Below are 16,206 nucleotides of genomic sequence, written 5' to 3'. Positions count from 1 at the left end.
TAAAGTATTTGTGTGTGTGTTTGTGTGAGTGTATGTGTGTATATATACTTTTAAACAAAGTTAGGGCAATTATAATTTCAGTTATTACCTTTTGGACAATTTTTTGCATTGTCAAAAATTTTCAAGGACATAATTTTCATGACTTCATAGTATTTTAGCTTATGCATGTACCTTAATTTATTTGTGTACTTTCGATTGTTGGGCATTTATGCAGTTTGGGTTTTTTTCAATACTGTAAATAATGAAATTTTGTCTATTTGTGAAATCCAAATTTGAGATTTATACATTCATAAATCATTTATTCATCCATTGGATGCCTTTGATTTGTCAGGCAATCTTCTAGGGGGTGTGTACACAAGTGTGGAAATAAATTAAAAAATACATAGTAATGTTTTGAAAATAATTTGAGTAAGGATCAAGAAGTTACATGCCACCTCTTTTTAACTGCTATATTTTCTGTATTGTGGAATACCAGAATATTATGATCAACATAGCTCAGAAGCTCAAATAGAAAACAAGCAATATCATGAAACCTTACATGAAGATATTTTCTCCTTCCCATTCAGCAAATCCAATAAAAAGCATATGTCCTTCTTTCCTTACTATGTATGCATTTTATCTACAAATAAAACTCTGAATTTGTTGAGCCCTGGACTCCATGGGTCCCCAAACCAAACAGATTTGTGTTTTACAGTTGTTACTAGTCAGTGGCCCTTTATGTTATACACATGATCCTATAGCCACCACAGTAATTTCCCCTTAGTTTCTTAGAGTCTAATATTTGCCTCTTTAAAGTACCTACGCCTATAGCCCAAGAGTAATAGGTAACCAACTTAAACATAATACAAATTAGTATGATATATATACTTATGGGGAAAAAGACAAATTACATTTATATTCCTTAAGAATTTAGTGCATTGTACATAATCTAATTTCCAGAAAGCCATAGTATATTAATCCACCAAGAAATAACTCTACCCTTTCTTTCTATGAATCTCATTTATTCTTTCAAACCCTATCAAGGAATTCAACCTCAATTTTAAAATGTTAGCTCCTGAAAATCAGGCCTTCTTTTAGCTGTGTTTATTATAGTATCTAATACACTCTGATCTATCAATAAAATGAAAATTTCAAATTCACATCAAATAGTTGAGAAAGCCTTTGGCAAAAAGAGATCGAAGGTCACAAATAGGGCTTTTGCTATTGACATTGCCTCAATTCTTTAGTGTTCAATAGCCAATATATCTTTATTGAACACCTATTATGTTCTAGGTTATGGAGATGTAGAAATCTGTAATTCAAAGTTTATAAACTTAAAACTCAAAGAGTTTAGGTAGTTTAAAGGATGCTCAAACAATCATGTGGGAAAATGCTTACAATCCAATGAGATGAATTTCCTCGGAGAATTAATGCAAAATACTTCTGGAGTACACCAATGTTCATAGTAGCATCATTCACAATAGTCAAAATGTGGAAACAACCCAAATGTCCATCAATGAATGAATGGATAAATACAATGTGATAGACACATTCAATGAAATATTATTCAGCCTTAAAAGAATGAAATTCTGATACATGTTGCCACATGGATTCACTGGGAAAAAATTATGCTAAGTGATATAAGCCAGACACAGAAGTAAAACTATCTTATGATTCCACTTACATGAGGTACCTAGAATAGTCAAACTCATAGAGACATAAAGTAGAATAGTGGTTACCAGGGGCTGAGGGGAGGGGAGCATTGGGAATTATTGTTTAATGGGTACAGAGTTTGGGATGATGAAAAAATTCTGGAGCTGACTGGTGGTGAAAGTTGCACAACAATGTGAATATACTTAATGCCACTGAATTGTACAGTTGCACATTTAGTAGTTAAAATGGTAAATTTAATGCTATGTATATTATATACCATAATAAATTTTAAAAATACGAAAAGAAAATCAAACCTCTGAGCCTTAGGGGAACACTCAGTCTTTGAAAATTCAGGGCAGGCTTATGTAGGACAGCTGATTGCTAAAGCTGAATAGGATTTTGCTGGGTAGACACAAAGAAAAAGGACAATTCATGCAGAACCAACAATTCAATGGCAAGGAGATATGCAAATGCATAACAATATCTTAGAATCTTAAGTAGCTCTCTGTGATAGAAGATACATGGCTGTATATGAAAAATGGAAGGAATTAAACCTGGAAAACGTTCACTGGGGTCAGGTCCTGAACAATATCTGTGGCTGATAGTATTTTTTAAAGACAATAACACTATTTCCTGTCTCACATACTCTTATAGACCCTTATCACTCCTCCACCCAGAAAGGAACTCTAATTCCTTTCCCTTTGAATCTAGGAAGATTTGTGACCTGCTTGTAAATACTGTAATGTGGCAAAAGTAACATGCAGCATATCTACAGGATTAAGCCTTAAAAGGTGAATCAACTTCCACACAGTCCCCCAGAATGATTCCCATAGGAGCCTTCAGCTATACTGTAAGCCATCTGACTGCCCAGTGGCACCATTCTGTGAGGAAGCCCAAACTAACTCATACAGAGTGACCACGTGGAGAAGACCTGACACTAATAAGGAGGGCAGATGTTCAGCCAGCCCTCAGCTTCTCCAGCTCCCCACTTTTCCAGCTCCAGCTACTGCAACTTCATGAGAGACTATGAGCCTATACTGTCAAGCCAAGACCTTCCCCAATTCCTGATCCACAGAAACCATCAAAGACAATAAAATGATTGCTGTTCTACCTACTGTGTACTTTGCTACATAGTACACAGCAATAGCTAACCTAAACAAAGTCAGACGCCAGGCTTCGGAGTTGAACTTGACTACTTACTATTTTATATGCATCCCTTGCTTTTTACCTTTGTTCATGCTCCTTTCTTCACCTGAAATGCTTCCCACTGAGATTTCTGCCTATTAAAAGTCTTCATATACTTTAAGGCTCAGGCACAAATTATGCTTTGATGACCCCTAGCTCTTCTAACTGAAAACCATCGTGTCCTCTTTTGACTAATAGTTTGTTTGTTTTGTTTTTTGTTTTTTACTGTGCAGGTGGCATTTATTGCATCCTACACCATTTCTGGATTATTTATGTTGCAGTTTAACATAATGTGGGAGACTTGAGGCCAGGTGTTGTACTTTACATGTCTTCCTGATCTTTGCAATGTCTGGTACTGTGCTTTAGTTTGAAAATTGTTTGAAAATAGTTACTGAAGGTATAGAAAATACACAGAACACTGAAGAAGTTTTAATTTGTGGAAAGCTATTTTCATTTACCTAGATAATACTACTGACTGTCGTGAATTTATCTTTGTTCCTCATTCACATTTAAACATGTATATATTTTCATGATGTATATTAGATAAAGCAAACTTTCAGAAAAACCAAGGTTATTTTATTTGACTTTTATGTAAGATGGCTAATTTGAACAAGTGGCCAGAATGTACAGAAAGGTCACAGAATTCTTGAGAATTCTTGTCCTAAATGTATAATCAGAACTTTTATGTCTATGTAAACCAGACAGACTTTACTCTTTTTTTTTTGTTTTCAGACTTTACTCTTAATAACAACTCATCTGAATTTTGGAAACAGTTCAGGAAAATACAGGCTGTCCCAACAGCCAAATTTCCCACCAGTTTTCTGGCAGCAGTGAATGCTGAGAAATGAATGCAGGAATTGCTTTTATATTCTAAAGCTTCATGATCCTTTATGCTAAACAAATGACAATCAAGCATGCTTCCAGCAAATACACTTTCCTTGTACTGACCTCCACAAAATCATTCATGAGGCAGCAACAGTACTTTTCTTTTGATTAAAAAGTTCTGCTAGACTTGAGATAAGTAGTAGACTAATAGAGATATCTAGCAATGCAGCCATAAAATAATAAATGTGTCAAAGATCATCGGATTTAAGAAATGCTGATCTGAGTTCTACTAGGAGTTGGGATGTCATGCTTTCAGAGGAATTCTAAGACTTGTTCAGTGCCAGCGCTGGATGAGGGAAGTTTGAGAATTCCCTCCTTTTTTGGACAAAAGGAGGAAAGCAAAGAGAAATGCAAAATCTGGAATTCCTATACCTTTCACTCGCTGCTTTCAAGTTTTATTGCAAGGTCTCAGCTACTAGTCTGTTGTGTCTAGAATTAATCTGTAAGGAGTCTGCTTAGAAAGGTGAGACTTGAGATGAAATCAGTTTAATTTATAATGCAGGCTGGAAGGGAAATGGGAGAAGTACATGGAAGGCCAGTTACATCAGCAACATTTACAGAGGTGAAGCGTGGCTCTTGAGGGAAAACAGCCAATGTCAGACCTTTGCCGTTCAGCCATGACATTACTGTAATGGTAAAACAACCGAGGGACGGGCACAATATTTGGCCTTGCTTTTAATAGACTTCAATTCCTCAGAAGTTTAAAAAGGTAAAAGATGGTAAAACTATTGCAAGGGGGTGACGTTTACTGTCTCAATAAAATATTTCTTTTATATTTTCCCCTTGTCCTCACCTATTTCTCCTACAAGCTAATTTTTTTAAAAATTGTGATATAAAAGTGATCTGATATTAATAATTCTTTGTCAGGAAGATGAACAGTGCCCACCCCGTTCCCCTCCCCGCCCCCCAACTCAAATATGCTTACTCTGTCTACCTATACTGGTTACACATGGTTATATGAGGTTATTTCCCTCTTCCTTGTTCTCTACCTCCCTAAACGTAACACAAATGAAGAAAATTTAAAGAGAGAATTGAATAAAGAACATAAAGTATAAGAGAGGCTCTTCGTGAGAACCTTGGGATGTCATCAATTCAAATTCCATGTGTTCTTTAAAGCAGGTTTGGATAACAAATTTCTGTATCGGTGGCTCCACGTGCCTACTTAGTACTTCTTTAAGAGTTATTCAGTATCTACCTTATAAAAGTATATATAAAGGCAGATTAATAATATGGGGATTATGATGAATGTGCAAAAATATGAAGAAATGCTTACTGAAATGCACTTGAAAACTGAACTGTATTATAGAAGACAGCATTGGAGGTATTAAATTTTAACATTATTAATTATCTTTAAAGACATTGCCTTTTCTACTAAGGCACATTAGAAAATCCTAATGATTATATTTTAAATCCTCTGGGTATGTGTGAATGATTTATTGACTTAACATTTCTAAATAGCACTGTTAATTATTTGACTAAAGATATAATTTAAGGTCTCATTTTTGTTAGATGATTATTAACCGTTTAAAACTAGAAGGAAACAAAGATTATCAGCAGAGATATTCAGAGGCTGGGACAGAAAAGCTGGAGATCAAGTTGGTTGCTCCAATCCCCTTGCCCTTCTTAAATCAGGCTTTGGTGGTGATGTTGCAAACTTGTGTTTTATGAAGAAACTCAAGATTAAATAACTTGGAGAAGGAAAATGAGTTTACTTCTTTTATCTTAGATTCTGTTATGCTTTGTCTCAGTATCTATACCACTGATTATTGTTAAAAGTACATAAAGAGACCTAGCAAGAATGTTCTCAGATCAAATACTGATGTTTATTGTAAAGAAAAAAAAAGTCTGGAAGTGAGTTTTATTCCAGATTTTATTGGTACTCAAAGCAGACACAAAAACTCTCTAATTCTGAAGAGACTTTTTAGAAAGATAAAGTCATTTAAATAACTTTAAACCTATAATGAACCTTCCAATTATGATTCAGGAGGAGGTTTCTCTTGGCCTGGATCTCAGTGTCCTTATTCCCAGGGCATGATTCACTCTGTTCTCTGTCAGTGCTACCTCTGGAGATTAGCAAGATGGCTGGTGGAACTTAGGAGACAGAAATATCCTTATCTTCAAATATCGACATCATTTGGAATTACTGACAATTGCCTTTGTACTTACACAATGGAATTACTGTAAGAAATGTTATCTTGGGAATTTTAATAGAAAGGATTATAACTTTAAGATCTGCATGAAAGTTATTATGCATTATTATGAAATTACTTCTGAATTATCTAGGGAAATTTGAAATTATTTCTGAATTACCCAGGGAAATTTGAAATAGGGCCTATGGGAATTCTCATGTAAATCAGTTTTACTCTTCAGAGGAGGATGGGCTGGGACTGGGGTGGAGAAGAAGAGTTAAAACGGTGATCGAATAAATCATTCCCATGTAAGAAGTAGGTCACTTAACAGTAGTTATCTTTTTAAAAACTAAAAGACGTCTATTGCCATGACAAAATGTTCTATGAATAAAACTCGTATTGGAAAATCACTATGTCTTGATTGCATTCATTTACTCATCAGGGATTTATAACAGATATAAATATTTCATTGAATTTTTAATAAAACCTTAATGTGCATGATATACAGAGAGTACACTACTACTTGAAAGCCCTAATATATGGAAACTCCAGCAGTTTTGAGGTGGATCAATACATTTCATGACTTTGTGTTATGAGGGTTTAGTAACATCTTGTCATTTACCACCCATTTCTCAAAAGAAAATAACTACAATTAGAGTCCTGGACTGTGTTCTTGGTAAGAAACCAAATATCTCTCAGACACATCACTGAGGCTGTCTGGAATATCCAATATGTCTGTTGCCTGACAATTTATTTATTTATTTTTTAATTTCAGTTTTGCTCGGATTAAAATCAGGACAGCGGAATACAGCAAACCCCTTTGGTATGTCATAAAGCAAGACAGTAAGTAGAGCCAGAAAATTACTCTATGAGGAGCTAAAATTTCTGGAGTACATCCAATATGACGCAATGGGTCGGATTTTATGATATCAAGTGGCAAGATCCTACGAACTGCAAACTCCCTTATTAATGGCACATGGGAAGTAAAATCGTAATGCTTCTAATGGTTTCTGTTGGAGAGTTGTCTAAGGCTGAATTTATTCATTTGTAAAATGAGTCTTGAACTGGATTATTTCTAAGTTCTTTTCTTGTTCCAGAATGCATTTCCCCCCTTTTTGTGCATAAGAGGAATGCATGAAATTTAAACTTCAGTAGGCTCTAGTGGAGAGATTTCAAATCCCTTGAAAAAGTCTATTTCATTTTTCACTCTTAGTAGAAAGGCCCTGTAAACAGTAAAAACTCATGGGCCAAGAGAAGAAAGCAAGCTGATATATTACTAAAGCTTTCCTTATAACACTAATGTCTATTTTTTCATTGTCTAAAATTGGAGAGATTTTCTAGAAGTCAGAATCTGGCTGATCTATCAGTAGATTTTTATGTTTTAATGAGATTCCAAACATTTATGTGTGATGCTCTGTGCTCTGTAAATTGGATAACATTGCAAAGTACTTCACTGGAAAATATGAATTATTCATGTACTTCATTTATTTTGACCTAAATTACTCAATGGACTTCGTGTGTTTGCATGGATATTTATTTTCTTTTTTTTGGTAAAATGTCATGTGCTGAAGGGTAGCTAAACACCTAGACTTTCAGTCACATTTTTTGTCCTTTGCATAATAGGTATTAATTCTATAAGGTCATCTTGAATTATATAATACAAAAAAAAAAAAAAACTGCCTTCAGTATGTTGTGAGAAACTCAGTTGGTTTACACACGCTATTGACATCATCTGGAGATTAACCAAAGTTTGACATTGAATTTTGTGTATTTTCTGGGAGCTTAAATGTTGGACTGGCTCTTACTCAGTTTTTTAAAGTGTGTTTCTTAAGACACTTAAAAATTTCTTTCGAATAAGTTTACTTTTGTATCATAAAATCTGGAGAATGAGTGATAGTTGAAGAAGGTACACTGTTCAGTGAAGATTCAAGCAATCACCAGATTTAAATATTTTGATACTATCAATCTTAATCTTAGAGTACTCATTGCATTATATAAAAAAGTCAATATAAACTTTCCTTACTTGGAACTCTATTTCATCTTGATTCCTCCTAATTCTTTGTAAACCTATTTAATGTATGTCAGGAGGTGTTTTTCAGTGCTTTTAGAAAGGAAAGAATAATCTTTTACTTGGAAAATTTCATTTCTAACTTAATATTAATTATTCTCTTGAAGTAAGCTTGAAGTCTCTTTTTAAATGTGTCATATTCAGTTTTCCTTTGGACTTCTTTAAAGTTTAAGTTTCTTTTATGTGTATTGAGACTGTGCTCTCTGGGGCAAGAGAATATGATAGCAAATTTAGGATTGACTGGATAGCCCCAATCAAATGGGGGAACATGATTTTTTAAAATGTCTTCTCAGGCCTCGCACATGGATTGGCCCTTCATAGGTACTCAGAGGTGTTAGGCTATTGAATGAGTGGTTTTCCTCAAGGAGTTTGACTCTCATGGTTCAGGCATGTGGCCCTGTGTTATTATCTGTTTTTATTTTCCTGACCATACTTTGTGAATATCTGACTATAAAGATGGAGCACACATAGACAGTGTTAAAAACTGACTCTTCGACATTAAACATTAACATGGATATGGCTAAAATTTGGAGCTTTCAAATAGTAATTCTCAAAGCTGTATCACAATCATTCCCCATCTTAACGCTGCAATAGCTAAACCAGTATAACTGACGATTGTTTTTGTTATCCTCAGTAATACTTGGAAGGGAAGGAGAGTAAGTATCATTGTTGCAATTTTTCGTCACTGGGAAACAAAGAAATAGACTGTTAGACTAATTAGGAGGTGAGGTAAGGGTAAATGATACCATCCAATAAGAGAAGCAGTAAAGATGACCAAGCCAGGGGAGACGGCTGTATCCAGAAGCACTGAAACTGGCAGTTAGGAAAAGGTTTAATTTTCAGAGTAATGTATGTCAATCATTCTAAATGAATAGGAGTTTAGTTGAGGATGGGAAGAGAAAGGTTCTTTCAGAACTTGAAGGAAGAGACATGGAGGGAAGAGAGATGGAAGAGGAGGTTGGAAAAAGTAACGTAGGCTGAAAGGATGGTAAGTGCTTGGAGGCGAATGCTTATGATCTCGGATGGCCTCGGCCTGCAGCAGCTTGAAGCAGGGTTTCGGTTCCCGGCCAGAAATTAAGGTCGGGCAGTATCAGTGAGAGCACTGAATTCTAGCCATTAGACCAGTGGTCAGTGACAAGGCCCTGGCCCGTCAGCTGTGTAGAAATGAATTTCCACATAGAGACGGAAAGTAGTGAAGCAAGTAAAGTGTTTATTAGGAGGAAAAAGAGTATAGTACGTGTGGCTAGACACACAGGCAGGCTCAGAGAGAGAGAGAGAGAGAGTCAGGCCCTCAAGGCAGTTTGAATCGCTTTTATGGGGCATTTCTTCCGGGTTTCCGTTGACCAATCACCGTGCTTTGCCTTGTTCTGAGTCCATATTTGGTGTATCTCAGGGTCCTCCCCTGTGTGCGTGTGCGTCTCTTAGCCAAGATGGCTTCTAGTGAAGAGGCCTATGGGTAGTGGGCATCACTTACTATGGGGTGGTGCCCCCTCCATTTTTGACCTCCAAGGAGCTTTTCTGCGCCTGTGTGTAGTCAGGAAGGTCTCCTTGACTTCGAGAATGAGGAATACGTGGTCTTCTATCTCTTATCTGAGCAGGGCCCAGCCTCCTCCATCATCCTGCTTTTATGGAGTTTCTGTCCACAGGGGAGAAACAGTTCATTCTGGGGCCCATCTATGTTCTGCCTCAGTTATTTAACTCGTCATTTGGCCTTCACTCCACAACTCCCTTACCTGTCCTGGAGGAGAGAGATGAAGCCATGGGAAGGGACAAACTAAAATGTAAGCACTTGGTGAGGTTACTTTTTATTTCTTTTCTCTACTCTTTTGTCCCATGTTTGCATCTCAAGACTCTCAAGGGCCCAGGCCCTTCTGCCCCAGCTACCAGCCCCTCCTCCTTCTCAAGTCCTCTAATAGGCAGAATCCTAACTTCTTTCTTATTTTTGCAATCAGTTAGGATGTTTAGGGAAATTTCCTCACATTAACTACAGAGAATCAGTTTTCAGAAACTGCTAAGGTAAAGCATTTCAAAACTTATTAAAAAATAAAATAAAAATAAATTCTGACATTAGAAATGAAAGGTGTTCTTCATATAAAGTAAACTACCATTGACCTTGTATTGTCTAGTTATCACCAGCTGTCACCTCTCTTCTTTTTGTTCAACTTGCTTCATTGACCTAAAAATTTCAGGGAGAGTTTCCTATTTTGAGATTAGTTTTAATTTTATTTTTGTTTTACTAAATATTTTTTCAGACATTGTAAATTGACCAGTGTAGGGGACTGTCTGTTTCTTCACCAGCATACACACATGCCCAAGCTAGTGTGGTAAGCGGTAGAGCATGACATTTAAGGTTGCAGGTGCCGGAGCCAGACATGCTGGGTAGACTCTGGCTCTGCCATCTTGTAACCTTGGGTGTCTAATTCACCTCTCTCTGTCTCAGTACAATAAGATACTGAGCATCCCATTAATACTCTAGTACCAAATAGGGATAATAATAGTTCCTACCAGGTAAGGTTGTTGTGAGAGTTAAAGAATTTAAACTTGCAAAGTCCTTAGAAACCTCCCTGGCATGCACTACCTTCATTTTTACTGTTATTATTATTATTGATGGTGGTAAGGGTAGCACTTAATAACTATTTAAGGAAAAGGGGAAAGATCAGGGTTTTCATAGACTTGTAAGAATTGAATAAAATAACACATAACAAAAGGAAAAAAATGTTCATAACTGCCACTGACAGGGATATTCATATTCAGAATTACTGTCAAGAAACTTTGCCCTTCTCTGTTCCTCATAGCGCTGGCAGAAGTATGTGGCTTTGCACACACTTTGCCCTTCTCCTCTAACACATCTAAATATTTCTTCCTGACACATTCTCAAAAATGCCTCAAGAACCATGTCAAAAATCCTTTTCCTAAGACTTCACCCAAGGCATTTCTTCTGCTCCCAATGTGTTGTCCTTATCATGTTATGTTACAGCTTTTATCATGGTAATATGTGGAATGTTCATGTCAGATATTAATAGTGTTTCATTTTTTTAAATTTTCCATTTGTGAATCTGGCAGACGGGACTTGACTCCTGAAATTGCAGGACTTCTTGGAGTCTCCCTAATACTTTAATGTATTTGGAGATTTTTTTTAAAATTAAAATAACAGTAGACATATTTCCCTAATTTACTGCAGCCTGTAACCCTTTCTTATTCTTGAGAGCATCCTTTACTACCTCTTGAAGTAGTGCAAAATGTAAATTATTCCAATAATTTTATTACATGACTTCTGCTCTCCTTATAGGAAAGTAACCTGGTTTGTACATTTTTTTGCCTCTGTTGCCCAACTAATGTATGAATCTCTATGGACACTTTATTCAATAATGATTGAGTGATAACTATATGCTAGACCAAATTCAAGGCTCTGGGAATACAAAGATAAACAAGGTATGACCCACACCCAATTAAACTTATTTTCTAAAACAGTACTTCTCATAAAATCTTTATAAAAATATGTATTGTTGTAATCCTGATTCCTAAAACTACTTCTGAGAGACTTATTCAGTGGCTTGGCAGAAAGCTGCTTGTTCTGGGGTGTTTCTGGTCCACTTCATGAGAATGACACTGATGTATTAATTGGGACATTTTTTGTTACAAGTAAAAAAAAAAAAAACAAAACCTATTCAACTTGCCTTAAGCAAAAACATAACATTTTACCCAACAAGATGGTGAAGTCTAGGCACGGCTAGATCAGGGTCCTAAAATAATATTATAAGGAAATCATCTCTCTCCCTCTGTTGGCTATTTATTTCCTCTTTGTTGGCTTAATTCTCAGGCAGGTTCTTCCATTCTAGAAGCCCTAAACAGCTTTAGGTGTACATTCTCACAGTTGAGCAAAAGGAAAGCAATGGGAACGTTCCTTTAATGAGTGTTTCAATACAAGTCCTGAAATTAACTTTCTCTGACCTGGCTTTGGGCACATGCCTAACTGTGAAGCTATTTGGTAGCATCAACCACATAGATGTAGGATGAAGGAGTGGTGAATTTACAACAAGAATTAGAATGCTAATTTCCAATCCCCCAACTCAAAAGAACAAAAAAAAAAAAGAAAAGAAGAGGCATGAATAAACGCCAAGGTGGCAAATACTACTCAAGACAATATCAGTTGATGATTTAGATAGCCTAACAATTAAACCTAGATATGATAATAAATATTCTTATAGGATTATTTTGTATGTGTATGAGAGAAGAGATAATTTAACCATGTTTTTCAAATAGAGATCTTTTTCATTCCTTATACAATTTCTGTGTTAACGTCAAGACAGTAATGTATAGTTGCTTAAATTTTTGTTTTGTTTACTTCATAAAATATTTCTTTGTGAATTAAAGCATTATAATTTATGACCAAATTTCACAGCTGAATATTTTTTAAGAGAAGAGAAGCTGAGTGACCTAATAAATACTAGTGGTGGCTTGTATTTCTACAATACTTATTCGCCTCTAGGAAAATGGTTATAGACCACTGAGGAAATTATCATTTTTACCTCTCCTGAGAATGATATCAGAAAATAAAGTGGTTCAAATATACATTCCTACATGGGTAGCACATATGGACCGCTAGGCCCTGATCCAACAAATTAAATAAAATCATTCTCTATCCCTTGCTTCATTTGGTTCTGACAACTATCTACTTGTTCATGTGGGGAATGGAAGAGCTTGATGGATTCTGGTTTTTTGAATATCACGTATCTATGGAAGTAGACTTAATGCTATGTTTCTGTGATGTTTAGCCAGCACACATGCCTATGGGAAGACCTGATTCAGGAAACCCACAGTTATTAAAATTTGATTATAATGTTGGGTGAAGAGGAAAATCTAGCTTTAGTTCATGTTTACAATTATAAACTGCTGTCTCTACCAAATTATTACTCACCTACTTCTGAAAGAAAACAACAGCACACAAAATAGTTAAACAGAAGTCTTTCTTCCAGAACTACTGCCAAATTGTGTCCCATTTCTTTCATAAACTTTGCTTGGAAAATGCTACAAATGCCAAGTGCTGAATGTACAGAAAATACTTCTGTTGCTGCTTTCACTGTATTAGTTTACAATTTATATCCCAAAGGGATTTGTTGCTTGAGGGAGGAGTGATTATCAGTACTGGGAAATAATATTAGAAATCAAATGCTTGCACTTAGACATGGAAAGGCATCTGGAAACAAAATTTCCATTTTCAAAATGAAACATTAGTATAGAGTAAGTTGAAATTTGCAAAGGAAATCAAGAGTTATAGTATATTAGGTGGTTGGGGAAAAATAAATCAATCTATCTTTGTAGCTGATACTATTTTGAAAATTCTACCAAATTAAGAAGTATTAATGAACAGAGAAACAGAAAGACAGAGAGAAATGGGAGGGAGAGGGAAGGCTTATAGTGAAATACGCTTTACATTGCAAATAAAAGGATCTCTTCAAGGTCTGGCTGAGATTGCTCCAGCATTTTCCCTATGTTTCAACAACTAATCCCCAGTCTTGCTGGCTTGGGATCTTGTCAAAACCCTAGAGTAGCTGTATTCAGACTGAGTTATAATTAACACATACACACAATTCTGCCAGTACCACAAAATAACAAAAAAAAAACCCCGGAAAGATAGTTTAATAACTTCGATTTAAATATACATATCATACCTGAATATTAAATATCCATCTCTCATCATTCATCCTATGATTCCATGCCTCAACATATAACTGTTTCCTCTTTGATTATTGACGTCCCATTAAAAGCTCTTTCTGACACAATCTCTTCTCTCCTTTCCACTGAGCTAACACTTTACTCATTCATCAGATTACAGTTTAGATGTCATATCATTGAAGGAAATCCCTCACTGCCCAATCTGGTTTATCATCTCTGATTTGTGCTCCTATGATCCCCCTGTTCTTCCATCACAATGATACTTGTTGCACTGAATTACAATTGCCTCTTTAATTATCTCATTCCCATGCTAAATTGGAAGCTCTTTGAGAGCAAGAACTTTGTCCATTATATTCACCATTGTATCTCCAGCAGCTGATGTGGCAACTACAACAAATAATTGTTAAAGGAAGTAGTAAATGCATATAATTAAAGAAAATTCCCAAATGCAGAATGGGCTATTAACTGATTCCGTTAAATTAGAGGTAAAACTAAATGTTTTCTGGACTGTTATAACAACCTGAAATTTGGGTTTGTTCTGTATACTACATACAGATCGATAAGAAACATCATGACCTGCCCATCAATCCTAGTTTTTCAGCAAAGAGAAATATAAGGATTCTAGAATTCTTCAGGAAGCTTTTTCATTAGCATGCTCTTCTCTTTCTCTCCTTTTGATTTCCTGATTTCTTAATAAGGATTTTCCCCAACTCATGATTATTTAAAGGTATCATACCTTGGGTATCTATTTTTCTCAACTCCCTAATTTGAACTCCTACTCTCAGAGAGCAACTGCAATCGGCTCTACACCCTAGCCAGGGCAGGCCTGGAAGAACCAGTCTCCTTAATTTGGGGAAAAAGTTTAGCTCCTTTTATTATTGTAAAGGTAGGTATTTTACCTCGATTACTTTTTTTTTTTTAAGTTTTATTGGAGTATAGTTGTTTTACAATGTTGTGTTAGTTTCTACTGCACAGCAAAGTGAATCAGCTATACGTATACATATATCCCCTCTTTTCTGGATTTCCTTCCCATTTAGGTCACCACAGAGCATTGAGTAGAGTCCCCTGTGCTATACAGTAGGTTCTCATTAGCTATCTATTTTATACATAGTATCAATAGTGTATATATGTCAATCCCAATCTCCCAATTCATCCCACCCCCCCTTTTACCCTTGGTACCCATACGTTCGTTCTCAATGTCTGTGTTTCTATTTCTGCTTTGTAAATAAGATCGTCTATACCAATTTTTTCAGATTCCACATATATGCATTAATATATGATATTTACTTTTCTCTTTCTGACTTACTTCACTCTGTATGACAGTCTCTAGGTCCATCCACGTCTCTACAAATGACCTAATTTCGTTCCGTGTTATGGCTGAGTAATATTCCATTGTATATATATACCACATCTTCCTTATCCATTCTTCTCTTGATGGACATTTAGATTGTTTCCATATACTGGCTATTGTAAACAGTGCTGCAGTGAACATTGGAGTGCATGTGTTTTTGAATTATGGTTTTCTCTGGGTATATGCCCAGTAGTGGGATTGCTGGATCACATGGTAGTTCTATTTTTAGTTTTCTAAGGAACCTCCATACTGTTCTCCATAGTGGCTGTATCAATTTACATTCCCACCAACAGTGTAGGAGGGTTCCCTTTTCTTCACACCCTCTCCAGCATTTATTGTTTGTAGATTTTGTGACAACGGCCAATATAGATCAGTGGAACAGGATAGAAAGCCCAGAGATAAACCCATGAACCTGTGGTCACCTAATCTATGACAAAGGAACCCAGAATATACAATGGAGCAAAGACAGTCTCTTCAATAAGTGGTGCTGGGAAAACTGGACAGTTACATACAAAAGAATGAAATTAGAACACTCTCTAACACCATCTACAAAAATAAACTCAAAATGGATTAAAGACCTAAATGTAAGGCCAGACACTATAAACTCTTAGAAGAAAACATAGGCAGAACACTCTTTGACAAATCTCAGCAAGATCTTTTTTGACCCACCTCCTAGAGTAATGAGAATAAAAACAAAAATAAACAAACAGGACCTAATTAAACTTAAAAGCTTTTGTGCAGCAAAGGAAATCATAAACAAGACAAAAAGACAAGCCTCATAATGGGAGAAAATATTTGCAAAAGAAGCAAGTGACAAAGGATTAATCTCCAAAATATACAAACAGCTCATGCAGCTCAATATCAAAAAAACAAACAACCCAGTCCAAAAATGGGCAGAAGACATAAATAGACATTTCTCCAAAGGAATCATATACATGGCCAACGAACACATGAAAAAATGCTCAACATCACTAATTATTAGAGAAATGCAAATTAAAGCTACACTGAGATATCACCTCACACCAGTTGATTACTTTTAATCCTGCTTTCAAACTGAATCCACAATTTTCAGCATTCACCTGATAGGACAAGACATGGGTATCTTTAAGAAAGAACACCTGTGATTGTGTTTCTGTTTCTATGATTTGAAATGAGGCTCAAGAATTGACAGTTTCACTTTGCATTCTCATTCTTAAGAACAGGAAGTTCGTCCTTTCTCCATTTCATATTTTTCTGAGAAAAAAATACTCCTTCAACATAGACAAGCAGAGTTGATACTT

The 16,206-nt window shown here is 35.8% G+C and overlaps 1 pseudogene; it reads left to right on the top strand.

Annotated features, from left to right (window-relative positions):
* Positions 1–16,206, top strand: part of LOC115854716 (lymphocyte antigen 6E pseudogene) — a 72,723-nt pseudogene that overhangs the window by 27,225 nt on the left and 29,292 nt on the right.

This window comes from Globicephala melas, chromosome 14 (genome assembly GCF_963455315.2).
Source record: "Globicephala melas chromosome 14, mGloMel1.2, whole genome shotgun sequence".
Lineage (NCBI taxonomy): Eukaryota > Metazoa > Chordata > Mammalia > Artiodactyla > Delphinidae > Globicephala > Globicephala melas.
The sequence above is the reverse complement of the archived record's forward strand: the minus strand, read 5'-3'. Positions and strand labels throughout refer to the sequence as shown.